The sequence below is a fragment of the Chiloscyllium plagiosum genome, unplaced genomic scaffold, assembly GCF_037043375.1.
Source record: "Chiloscyllium plagiosum isolate Xiang-an unplaced genomic scaffold, Cpla_swu_hap1 HiC_scaffold_26, whole genome shotgun sequence".
Lineage (NCBI taxonomy): Eukaryota > Metazoa > Chordata > Chondrichthyes > Orectolobiformes > Hemiscylliidae > Chiloscyllium > Chiloscyllium plagiosum.
The window spans coordinates 36,868,020-36,881,601 of record NW_028270164.1 but is presented as its reverse complement, the minus strand read 5'-3'; the positions used below and the strand labels follow the sequence as shown (position 1 = coordinate 36,881,601).

At 41.5% G+C, this 13,582-nt stretch overlaps 1 protein-coding gene across 1 annotated transcript in view; it reads right to left on the bottom strand.

Annotated features, from left to right (window-relative positions):
• The window catches only part of LOC122563237 (neuron navigator 1), a 653,551-nt gene extending 646,000 nt beyond the window's left edge, over positions 1 to 7,551 (bottom strand). Inside the window, exon 1 of the mRNA XM_087973627.1 lies at positions 7,493 to 7,551. The gene's annotated coding sequence lies outside the window, so the exon portion shown is untranslated. The remainder of the gene's footprint in view (positions 1 to 7,492) is intronic.
• Between the last annotated feature and the right edge of the window lie 6,031 nt (positions 7,552 to 13,582).

Sequence of the window (13,582 nt, the reverse complement as noted above, 5' to 3'; positions counted from 1 at the left end):
CCTCTCCGCCTCCATCCTACTCCGACCTATCACCCTCACCTTGACCTCTTTCCACCTATCACATTTCCAACGCCCCTCCTCCAAGTCCCTCCTCCCTACCTTTTATCTTCTCCTGCTGAACACTCTCTGCTCATTCCTGAAGAAGGGCCTGTGCCCGAAACGTCGAATCTCCTGTTCCCTGGATGCTGCCTGACCTGCTGTGCTGTTCCAGCAATAAACTTTCAACTTTGATCTCCAGCATCTGCAGACCTCACTTTCTCCTGTAAACTAAGTAGGCCCTTCAAAACAGTCAAGTGAAAAAAAAAAGAGGACTGGTGGCAGTGTGTTGCAACCCACAGATGAGCTACCACATTGTTTGCTCAGAGGTTGATTTTAACACGCAGTTACCTGAGGTTTGGTGAGTGGAGGCTGAGTACAAAGTGCACTGTATTTTCAGGCCTGGGTTATTTCATTGTTAGTCTTACCTGCATATAGTTGGTCAGCCAGAATATGAAATCCAGTGGTCAGAGGTTATCTGTCAAGAAAACGAAAAGGTGACAGCGACCAGAGAAGTCACGGGATGGTGGTTTCAGGATAGCTACCTCATAAGGATGGGTACAAATCTATGATCCAATTATATGGCCCTTAAAGGCAACAAAGACTCCAGAATTAACACAAGTTCCTCAGAGACCTGACAAAAAAATCCAAAACTCTGGAAGACAAATGAAAATCGATCCACTTGGATCAAATCCACCTTTCAAGGATGAATTAAAATCAATTCTGTTGATACATGTGGGCATTGACTTCAAAAAAGTAACACATTAATGAACCCACCTTGCAATGTGTAATGCTGTCAGGTTCATCAGACATAAATATACATTGACCTGAACTCCACTAGATACTCAACAATAGCCTGGAGTTCTCCTCTAGGCCAGTGTGACCAGAATAGCAAAAGCAGGAGCAGAAAGAAACTAACATTAAAAGGTTGAGGGCCAGACCATAGAAGATTAAAATGAATTTGTCTCTTTAGATTAGATTAGATTACTCACAGTGTGGAAGCAGGCCCTTTGGCACAACAAGTCCACACCGACCCGCTAAAGCACAACCCACCCAGACCCATTCCCCTACATTTACCCCTGCCCCTAACACTACGGGCAATTTAGCATGGCCAATTCACCTAATCTGCACGTTTTTGGACTGTGAGAGGAAACCGGAGCACCCGGAGGAAACCCACGCAGACACGGGGAGAACGTGCAAACTCCACACAGTCAGTCGCCTGAGGCGGGAATTGAACCCGGGTCTCTGGCTCTGTGAGGCAGCAGTGCTAACCACTGTGCCACCCTCAATGAAATATGAAGTCATGGCAAATAAATAAACAGGTAGAGTCTGAAGGGGGAAAGAAGCAACCTCTGAAATCTGAAAAATAAGAAAAACAAAAGTTGAACCATAAAAACAGAAGGGAGTTCTTTGAAGACGAAAGCTAAGATGGGACCCTGTGCTGAACCATTAAAATGGAAGGTTGAAACATTACAGAATGACAAAAGTGTTATGGCACAGAAGGAGGCCATTCAGTCCATCTTACCTACACAAACTTGTTAAATGAGCATTATTACCTCGTACCAATCTTCTGCTTTCATCCCCATATCTTTGCCCATTATTTTCATCCAAATGGATCATCTAATGCCTCTTGAATGCTTCAACTGAACCTGCCTCCCCCCATACTTCTGGCAGTGAATTCCATTTCTGACAATTCACTGACTGATAAAGGTTTTTTTCTCAATTTCCCCTTGCTTCTTTTGTTAATCACTTTCAATCTATGCCCTCTCATTCTTGTCCTTTTTGAATGCAGTGTGGTTTCTCCATCTAACCTGCTCTTGATTTCAAAAGCCTCTGTCAGGTCTACTGCTTCACTCCAAGGAGAACAGTCCAAATTCTTGAATCTATTCTCATAACTGAGGTGAAAATATATGTAAGAGGTTGCAGAGATAACAACACAATGCACAGTTTCTCTGGTCAAAATACTTATGGTTGCTTGGTTTGTAACTTAAATAATTTTGAAGTTGTTAAACTATATAGTAGAGTATCTCAATAGTACAATGTTGTTCCAAACTATAGAATTACAAGTTTTTAGGGGGCTTGCTTTTCTTATTAAATCCATTTGATCATTTATTGTTCCTTCATCTCCCAATGTCAAATATACTTACTTAACTAACTAACTGGAAAACCAAATTGCTTCCTGATTCTTTTCCTGTATGAATTCAAGTAAATGAGCAGAAGTAATCTAGACTGGCATTTTTTTTCCATTCTTTGTGGAAAAATAATCAACTTTTCATCTATCAACATGTATGCAACAAAACTTGTACAAAGGTCAGGCTGGGCTATGAGTGGTAAGATTCATAACATACAAGTACAAGGCAATGACCATCACCAACACCAACAAGTGAGAATCTAATCTTCTATTCTTGATGTTCAATGGCATTGCCATAATTGAATCCTCACCTAATGATCTGGGCATTGTAATGGATAAAAAAAACTTAACAGGGCACAAATTAATCTTAGTCTGATCAGCAGAACATGACAAGAGGAGTCCCACAAAGGTCGATGCCAGGAGCTCAGCTTGTTACAATTTACATCAACGATGTAGATGAGGAATGAGAAGGCATGGCAGTTAGATGATAGAAAGATAGGTAGGGGAAAAAAAGTCACTCTGTTTCTCTGTTTGCAAACAGAAATATGGGTTGATTAAGCGAAAATCTGATATATGAAGTATTATGTAGGAAAAAAATGTAAAGTTGTTCAGTTTCACAGGGAGAATGAAAAAGCAGAGTATTACTTAAGTGGAGAACAACTGCTGTTTTCCATGGTGCAGAGGGATTCAGGTGTTCCAGTGCATGAGTCACAAAAAGTTAGAATGCAGGCATATCATCAAGAAAATCAGTGGGATGTTACATTCTATTATGAGAAAAATTCAGCATGTTATTCTTCAGTTATGCAGAGCATTGGTGAGGCTAATTTGTGCTTTGGTTTCCTTATCTAAAGAAGGAGGTAAATGTATTGGAGATGGTTCAGAAAAGATTTAATAGAGTGACATCTAGAACATGCAGGTTGTCTTTGGAGGATAAGTTGGATAGGCTGGGTTTGTTTACCTTGAAGGTTTGAAGAAGGTGAGTGACTTGATTCATGTTTGTGAGAACCTGAATGGATTTAAAAGCTGAAAGTGGAAAGAATGTTTTCCCCTTGTGTGTGAATTCAGAAATAAGGGACTCTGTATCAAAATTAAGGGTCACCCGTTGGACAAGACAGAGATAAATTTGATCTTTTTTCTTTCAGAGGGTTGTTCAACTTCCAAACTCTCTGCCTCAAAATCAGTGGAGGTGGGGCCATTAACTAATATGAAGGTGGAAGTAGAGATTCTTGTTAGGCAAAAGGAACAAGCTGTTATTAGGGGCAGATGAAAATGTGGAATCCAAAACACAAACAGATCAGGCACGATCTTATTGATTGCTCTTAATTTGTATGTTCATATGTCTAGAAGGGAATCATATAAATAGTGTGGATACAAAAAAAGGACAGAGGCTATGAACTTGGTGGCAAGAAACCCACTTTCTGACTCCTCAAAGTCTATCCAGCAAAAGGATAGAAGGCACAAGACAGTAGTGTGGTCTAATCTCCATTTGCCTCAATGAGTGCAGCCCCAACACTCAAGAAGCTGAAAACTATCCAGCACAAGGCAACCCCCTTAATTGGCAGGCCATTCACCATTGGCACATTGTAACAGCAGAGTACACCATCTACAAGACATACTGCAGTATTAGCCTTCTTTAACAGCACCTTTCAAAACCATGATCTCGATCACGTAGAAAACAAGGGCAGCAGGAAAGGGAATACAATCACTTGTCAACTCCTGCAAACATAGAACATCCTGACCTGGAGCTATGTCACTTTTCCTTCAATGTCAACATTCTGTAACTCCCTTTCAGCTCTGCAGTGGACAGACACCAGTTGGACTGCAACTGTTCAAGAAGGCAGCTCACCTTCACCTTCATAAACACAGTAAGGTTTGGGCAACAAACACTCATTCCCAAGAATGAATAAACAAGAACAATAGTCATAGTCATAGTCATAGAGATGTACAGCATGGAAACAGACCCTTTGGTCCAACCTTTCAACGCCGACCAGATATCCCAACCCAATCTAGTCCCACCTGCCAGCACCCGGCCAATATCCCTCCAAACCCTTCCTATTCATATACCCATCCAAATGTCTCTTAAATTGTACCAGCCTCCACCACATCCTCTGGCAGCTCATTCCATACACGTACCACCCTCTGCATGAAAACGTTGCCCCTTAAGTCTCTTTTATATCTTTCCCCTCTCACCGTAAACCTCTGCCCTCTGGTTCTGGACTCCCCGATCCCAGGGAAAAGACTTTGTCTATTTATCCTATCCATGCCCCTCATAATTTTGTAAACCTCTATAAGGTCACCCCTCAGCCTACGACGCTCCAGAGAAAACAGCCTGTTCAGCCTCTCCCTACAGCTCAAATCCTCCAACCCTGGCAACATCCTTGTAAATCTTTTCTGAACCCTTTCAAGTTTCACAACATCTTTCCAATAGGAAGGAGACCAGACTTGCATGCAATATTCCAACAGTGGCCTAACCAATGTCCTGAATAGCCACAACATGACTTTCCAACTCCTGTACTCAATACTCTGACCAATAAAAGAAAGCATACCAAATGCCTTCTTCGCTATCCTATCTACCTGCGACTCCACTTTCAAGGAGCTATGAACCTGTACTCCAAGGTCTCTTTGTTCAGCAGGATAAAGCTAAAATGTAAGCAAAAGACAGATAAAAAGCTTGCACCTTCTGCACTCACTATCTTTGGGCTGGAATATAAATAAAACTGAAAAATCATACTTTGTCAGAAAAAAAATTTTCACAGTTGAAAGCATTTAATATACAGTCTTGCATAGTTAATTTGAGTAATATTTAAAATGGTAATTATCCACATCTGCTTTCATATCCATTACATTTAAGGAAGGATAGGAGACCAATGTGTTGAAAAATAACATAAGCTTTAATGTATGATCTATTCACCCTACTAAAACCATTTACCTCCAAAGTGTCTGACATTATCACCATATCAATCACTTGATCTGGCTCAACGCGACAGTCCAAATTACGAACACAAGTACACAAAATACCACAATGTACAGTAGCACTATTATGCTGCATAGCCTTTCCTTGCCTCCCCATATCCAAAAGATAGGAGTTGATGACAACCAGCCCCAGTGATTTGGAAACAAACACGAACCTTCTTGAAACTTGGACAAGTATATTTAAGACAGAGATAGATAGGTTCTTGATTGTAAAGGGGATCAAGGGCAACTGGGAGAAAGCAGGAGAATGGGGTTGAGAAACTTATCAGCCATGATTGAATGGCAGAGCTGAATGGACTAATTTCTGCTCCTATGTCTCATGGTCTTAAGTCATTGATGTCAGCATGTGAGCCAGACAATGAACTTCTGAACGGTGGGATTCAATGAAATTAAATCAAATCATGCCCCCTCAACCTCCAGTAAATGTACAAGTACACAACTAACAGGGATACTGCAGCCAGTGACATTCCTAATTGCACCATCGCTGAATGCAGCTAATCAGTGCAATCGAGGCTTTGAACCTGCAACCTTCTCGGTTTGCTTAATTCAATCCTCACTGAAACCATACAATGTGCTGTTTCTGATGCTCAGTTCAGAGAACAGGAAGCATTTCCACCCACTTTAGCTATTGTTCTACTGCATACTGACATCATTCACTCAGAATGTAGCATTCTTCATGGTACAAATCTTGCTTAGTAATTAGATTCTATCTCATGCCTCTTAATGCAATGAAACAATCTTTAAAAGGATTATCAATTACAACCACAGCCCACTAAAGACAATTATTTTAAGTTATTTTTCTTAGTTCCTGTGAAAGCAGTTCCAACCTTGGGCTTCTTCAGTTTCAGTTGGTATTTCAATCCCAAGGTAATCAAAGATAAAGCTTTACTATCTTGTGCTTTTGTCCCCAGTCATAAAACCTGACAAGTTATTGGTTATTACACAAACAGAAATAAATAAACCTTCTCAATCCAAGTGTGAGAATTTCAGAATGCTATCAAAATGCATAAATTTCAGAATAATAGTTGCAAATATCCATCACCGAAGGGCAAAGTTAAATTCACATAATACCAGGTTACATCTAACAGGTTTATTTGGAATCACTAGCTTTTGAAGTACTGCTTCTTCATCAGATGGTCGTGGGGTAGAATTTTATGATTCTCTTCCACAACCACCTGATGAAGGAGCAGTGCTCCAAAAGCTGGTGCTTCCAAATAAACCTGTTGGATTATAACCTGGTGTTGTGAGATTTTAAACTTTGTCCACCCCATTCCAACACCGGCACCTCCAAATCATCACTGAAGGGGGCACTTAGCAGAATGCATACCTCTGCCACACTTAACTCAATATTATCACCCAGGTTTTCTTAGAGACCTTTCCCTGCCTGATTGATGCTCTTCAATTACAGTGGTGAAAACAATCTTTCAATTAAGAGCAGCCATCTCACTGATGAGGGTTCAGGCCAACTGAGAGCCAACAACCTGTTCTGAAAACTCTACTCAGATTTGAAAAGCGATGACAAATTACACCACAGCAGATGAAATAATAAAAAAATATCCTAAAAGTCAATTCACCCTCTCTTCCAAATTTAGCTGTTGTTTAATTTTAAGAAATCAAGGACTTTTGGGCTGTTTCCCTCTGTGTACGAAGTTCTGTTGAAATCGGTGTTCGTTTGGAGATACAAATGAACAAACAAGGCCAAAATCATTACTCTACCCACCTCACTACAGGAGGTATCAACAACATAACTCAGAGAGGACTCAGTGCCTATAGTGCAAAGGAAAACAGCCCACAACATATGACCGAGCAGACTCTTTTGGTTTTAAAAGTTGGTATCTACAAATATACATTGTTTTCTTGATAACTGGAATCCCAGTTTATAAACTGGCACTTCATCAGAAATTAAATTTAAAATGGTTTGTTTTTGAGGAAACATTTTTAATATATTTCAGAGGAATACTAAAAAAAAATGCTCTGCTGTAAATGTTAGCATCCCAATGTTGTCCAAAGATCATCTACTAAACCTGGCAATTAATGCAATTTTAAAATAAAAACCTATATTAGAGAATATGGAAACCTGGTCACTGCTGGAGTTGCTACACAGTATTTCATTATTTCCTTTACTGGTGATACAGTTTATTAGGGAAAGCAGCCTGAAAGTTTCCCATGGAGACACGCCACATCTGCGGCTAGATCAATCGACAGTGGAAATTGAATCTCCGTCTCCGCTGTTATGAGGGCGCTGTTTACACTCGCCCCTCGGCTACAAGCTTCTATTGTGTGACTGCAAACAAATACGCACTGATTTTAAAGCGCGGCACATTTCCTTTCTTTTCGCTCCCAAGTATTTACCTTTTTCTCTCTCTCTCTCCCCCAAAATATCGTCGCCAGGAATTTCCTGATCCGGGCCGTGGAACGCAACGAGACACACTTCACTGCAACACAGCGACAATTGCAACACGGCGTTCCACTCTGTCTGTCTCTCTCTCCCTCCCTCCCTCTTGAATTTAACTCTCCCCTCCCACACATACACACGTTTCTTCAACAAGACGAACAGCAGTCGGTGACTACGCGCTGTAAAGCGTTTACCTTCCCGTAGCGGATTGGTGCTACCTCCTCACTCAGAACTCGCACCGCCTCCGCTATCTCCCTCACCCAGAGCCAGCTCCTTTTTTTTTGTCAAAGCAGTGGCCCCAACCTGTGAGAAAGCACAACCTACAATCTCTCAGACAGAGCATGAGGGAAACCCAAAAGGGTGACATCCCCCACCCCATTTGCTCTCAACACGCAGTTTAAATGTTTTGGACAATAGAGTATTGACTTATTTCAAAAACTGTTCTCTTATTGCACGACTCATCTGTGAAAGGCCAACTGGAAATGATGTTGTAAGTTCCCTCAGTAGAAAGATCTGCGGATGCTGGAAATCTGAAACAAAAACAGAAAGTACTGGAGCAACTCAGCAGGTCTGTGAGTTCTCCGGTTGCAGCTCTGCATGCTTACATTTTTTATGATGTGAGTTTAGGCAGGAGAGTCAGCTTTTGTCAGAAAATTAAATAGACAGTAAAAGTATAAAATTTCAGGAGCTCCTAAGTGATGTGTGTATCCAGTCAGACTTTCACCCTGCACACAGAAGTTAAACATGTGAACACTAGCATGCCACATCATGACGTCCTTATAGAGAGGTCTTTACACAATTTGGCTTAATTAATATTCCAGTGTCAATGCAGAAGCTAATTAACTCTCTGCTGATGTTTAGCCAAAGCCAACCCACTCTGCTATTGAAATAAACAGTGAATCTGTACTCTTAACAGAGCAATAGGAGTGTGGCGTATCTGCATATCACAGACCTGCCAATTGTTGCTCACTTGAGATGAAATTTATCTTTCTTGCTTTAAAAGTTTTGATGGCTGTTGCTCTTAAAAATAAATGCAGCTCCAATAGCAACTATCCATTCCACTCTTAATAATATCCAACGTTTCTTGAGCCTCAATGTTTATCATCCCTTGTCATGTTTGGCAGGATATTTGGAAACAATGTAAAACTTGAAGGATTACTTGGAGTGTCCTTTTGCATTTCAGAGATTCTCGAAGTACCAATGCACATTCTAACCACTCTGATCCAACCAGTGATATCCAACTTTCTCAGGTACTGCTGTAATCTATCACCTGTAGTGAGGAGCTGAGAGGAAATGCACTGAAGAAATTCAGAAAGTGGCCTGTCACTTTTCACAGTTTCATTGCATTTTGAGGATCCGATGCAGTGATTCGGTCCCGGCTGCTGTTCAAGCAAAGACAGCTGTGGTCAGAAAATGGAGCAGCATAAATTTAAATTTTCATGTATATATTTTCACTTGGGGATGTGGGTATTGCTTTCAAGGTCAGCATTGATTTTCCATTCTCACTGCTCTAGAGAAGATAATGATGAGTAACCTTCGTGAGGGGGTTCCCTCCAGGATGTGGAGGACAGAGGATTAGCATTGGCAATACAATTGAATGTTAAGGAGAGCTGGTTAGATTTTTTCTTGTTGAAGATGGGCATTACCATGCACTTGTGTGGCACAGATGCAACTTCAGTGGCAGACTGAGTGCTGTCCAGGCCTTGCTGGTTGCAGGCATGGCTTGCTTCTTTATTTGAGGAGGTTATGAATGGCTTTGAATACTGTGCAATTATTATGGAACATCTGAATTAATGATAAAACAAATCTCATTAATGAACAGTTGTTTGTGGTTTGTCCTCCTCAATGACAGCTCAGACGAAAGTGGATGGGCATTAACAATGATCACCATTTTCCTTGGCGCTAGATAAAGCTTCAACAACTAGGGACGTTTCCCCGTTATTTCCATTGATTTGAAATGTAGCCTGGATAATTAAATAATAGAATTTATGGAATGTTTGGAACCGCCAATGACTACTGCCCGTTGACTCTGACCTCATCATTATGAAAAGATTTGATAATTGATCATGGCTCACATCAACTCCAACCTCCCATATTGCCTTGATCCTTTGCAATTTGCCTAATGCGCAAAAGGTCCATGGCAGATGCCATCTCCCTGGCCCTACACTCATCCTGGAACATCTGAACAACAAGGATACCTATATCAGGCTCCTACTTATGGACTACAGCTCCACCTTCAACACCATAATTCCAAACAAACTCAACTCCAAACTCCAGGACCAACGTCTCTGTTACCCCCTCCCCCCAACACTCTGTAACTAGATTCTCGACTTCCTGACCAACAGACCACAGTCAGTAAGGATAGGTGACAACACCTCCTCCATGATAATCCTCAACATTGGTGTCCCGCAAGGCTGCATATTCAGCCCCAACTGTACTCCTTATACACTCAACAGTGTGGCCAAATTCCACACCAACTCCATTTAAAAATTTGATGACAATACCACCATTGTAGGTCGGATCCCAAACAATGATGAGACAGAGTACAGGAAAGAGATTGAATACTTACTGGAATGGTATAAAGGCAACAATCTCTCCATCAATGTCAGCAAAACAAAGGAGCTGGTAATTGACTTCAGGATCTGGAGTGGAGGGCACACTCCTGACTGCATCATTGGTGCACAGATGAAGGTGGTTGAAAGTGTCAATTTCCTGGGAATGATGATCACCCACAATTTGTCCTGTACCACCCACATTGACACTACTGTCAAAGCACAACAATGCCTCTACTTCCTCAGGAGGCTAAGGAAATTTGGCATGCCTGTAAAGACTCTTACAAGTTTTTATAGATGCACCATAGAAAGCATCCTATCTGGATGCATCGCAATGAGGTATGCCATCTGCTTTTCCCAAGACAAAAACAATACAGAGAGTTGTGAACACAGTCCCGTCCATAACGCAAACCAGCCCTCCATCCATTAACTCCGTTTATATTTTCTTCTTCATCGGGAAGGCAACAAACATAATCAAAGACTACCTCCCATTTATATTCTCTTCCAACCTCTTCCATCAGGCAGAAAATATAAAAGTTTGTATATACATGCGAACAGATTCAAGAACACCTTCTTCCCTGCTGTTATCAGACTTTTGAACGGATCTCTTTAGTGTTAATGTTGATCTTCTCTGCAGCTGTAACACAATATCCTGCACTCTGTTTTGTTCCCCTGATCTAGTTGTATGGTATGACATGCCTGTAAAGCATATAAACAAAATCTCCCCACGCCTAACCGCATCACATGTCCAGCCCTCCCTCTTCTCCTCCTCCCTGACCTAACCTGTCCATTTTCCTACTCACCTATCCACCCCACCCCTCCCACTGACCAATCACCATTACCTGCATCCAACCATCACCACCTCACCTACCCTTCCCCCAGCCCCAGCCCCCTCCCTCTATTTATTTCTGGGCTCCCTTTTCCCTTCCCCAGTCCTGATGAAGGGTCCCGGCGCGAAATGTTGACTTTCCTGCTCCTCTGATGATGTCTGACCTGCTGTGCTGCTCCAGCTCCACATCTACTGACCTTTCATTGTACTTTGGAATACATGACAATGATAAATCAAATCAAATCAAATCAAACCACAAGAAATCCTGAAGCATTTTACAATTAGATACTTTTGAAGTGTAATAATCATTATAAAATGAGGATCGTGTCAGCCAATTTACTCTTCCAAACAGCAATATAATAATGATAAAGACCTTCTGTTTTTGTGCCATTGTTCGAAGATAGATAACCCCCATTTTCTTGAAAATAGGTCTTGAGACCATCTTAGAGGACAAATGGACTTGCAGTTCAAAGTCTTATCTGAAATGTTCCCTCAGCATTTGGTATTAGCCTTGATTTATGTGCACAGACTTTAGTAAGAGTTGAATGTCTACCTTCTGACTCAGGGGCATGAATGCTACCTGGTCTGGTATGGTTACGGTTTGGCCACATTTAGTTAAATGTTCTTTTGGGGGGATCTAAGATGGCGGCAATCTAAGAACTTCACACTGCAGAGCTTTGCATCGCAGCAGGTCCTTTAACCCACCAACCCAGGTCATCAGGATTTCTTGGGGTGTTGGAAAGATTGTGGAGCCCCAAGAAATATTTAAAAATTGACTTACCTGTATTTTCAACTATGCAGAAATACCTAAAAAGGGAGGAGGTGCATCTGAGGCCGGGCCTGCAGCTCAGCCTGCAGCAGCCTCAGAGCAGATTACTCTCCAGGACCTGGTGAACCAGCTCTCAAAATCTCACGAAATGTTGGGGAAACAGATTGAAGATAAGCTGGCTCTAGTCTCTCTCATGCTGCAGAAGCATGAGCAGCAGCTGGGAGACCTAGAGAAGAGGACGGATGAGGTGGAGCACAGGGTCACAGTGGTGGAAGCTGATGCCAGTTCATTCAAGGAAGAGATCCAAGCCCTGAAGACGCAGGTTCGCAATTTGCGTGTCCAAGTGGATGATCTTGAAAACAGGGGCAGGAGAAAAAACATTCGGATCATCGGTCTGCCCGAGGGTAAGGAAGGTGAGCAGCCTGCAGAATTTGTTGAAGATTGGCTTCCAAAATTCCTTGACTTGGAGACTGGCACGAGAGGAGTGAAGATAGAGAGGGCTCACTGGGTTGCAGCACGGAGGTCGGGTCTGGGTCAACGCCCTCGTCCTTTCCTGGTGCAGTTCCATCATTACAGGGATAAGGAGAGAGTCATGGAGGCTTCCAGACTCCAGGGGAAGGATCCAAAGACCCCAATTTACGAGGTGTCTAAGATCATGTTTTTTCAGGACTTTTCAGTGGCGGTGATCCAGAAACGAAAATCGTATGATGGTGTCAAGAGAAGACTAAAGGAGCTTGGGATTCAGTACTCCCTGCTTCGGATCACCTTAGATGGATCCATGCATCTCTTTGACACATCGGAGAAGGCAAGAGACTTTGTGGACAAACTAACCTAAGTTAAACAACTGTAGTATGTATAAATATTGTTGCTTGGGTATGCGTTTATCATTCTATAAAAGAAATGGAGGAAATCCGGTTGGAGCTTTGTTTTTCCCCTTTTTTTACCTCTATTGATAATAATTTAGTTCAAACTATGTCTGGCGGTGGTTAAGATGTACATTTTAAATTTCTAAGTTAGGACATACCAAAGGATGGGTGGGATATTTATTCCCCCTTTTTTTAATAAAAGAATGTTTTTTTTTATTCATATTGATATTGTATGGGGTGTTTATTCTTTTTAGCCAGTGTGGCTCTAACTGGGAGAAGTGAAGGTGGTTGAGATGGTTAGATGCCTATTTATGGGCAGTTCAGGACGGGTAGTTGCCCCCTCCGGGCAGGGGGTGAGTTCCCTTACTCAGCGCTATTGGCGCTTGATATGTTGGTTTGTTTTCTGGTTTTTGTTGTTTTTTATTTTTAATAATTTTGTATGTTTGTTAAATGTAGTGGTTTTAGTTTATGTAGTTTTTATATTTGGTGGATCATGTGACACTAAGGCTCAGCAATTTGTGGTTCGGTTCCTCCTCTCTGGAATTTAAACGTAATTGCAGAAGATTATGGCTAATGATTTGATTAAATGGTGTACCTGGAATATCAAGGGAAGTCACTCACCAATTAAGAGGAAGAAGGTACTCTTGAGTCTTAGAAAGGAGAAAGTGGCTATTGCTTTGTTACAGGAGACACATTTGGATGACAAGGAGCATCTGAAATTACAGCAGAATGGCTTTGACCGAGTTTATTTTTCATCATTTAATACCAGAAGTAGGGGAGTGGCTATATTGGTTAGGAAAAATCTCTCATTTAAATTGTTGGAATGTGTTAAAGACACATACGGGAGGTTTGTAATTCTTAAAGCCTTGAAAAATGGGGAAGAATATGGCATTTTAAATGTTTATTGTCCCCCAGCTCATCCTCTTAAATTCTTGGTAGATGCTTTTTCTAAACTGATAAGTCTCAAGTCTCGGCACATCATTATAGGGGGAGATTTTAACTGCCTCATGGACCCCACAGTAGACAGGTTG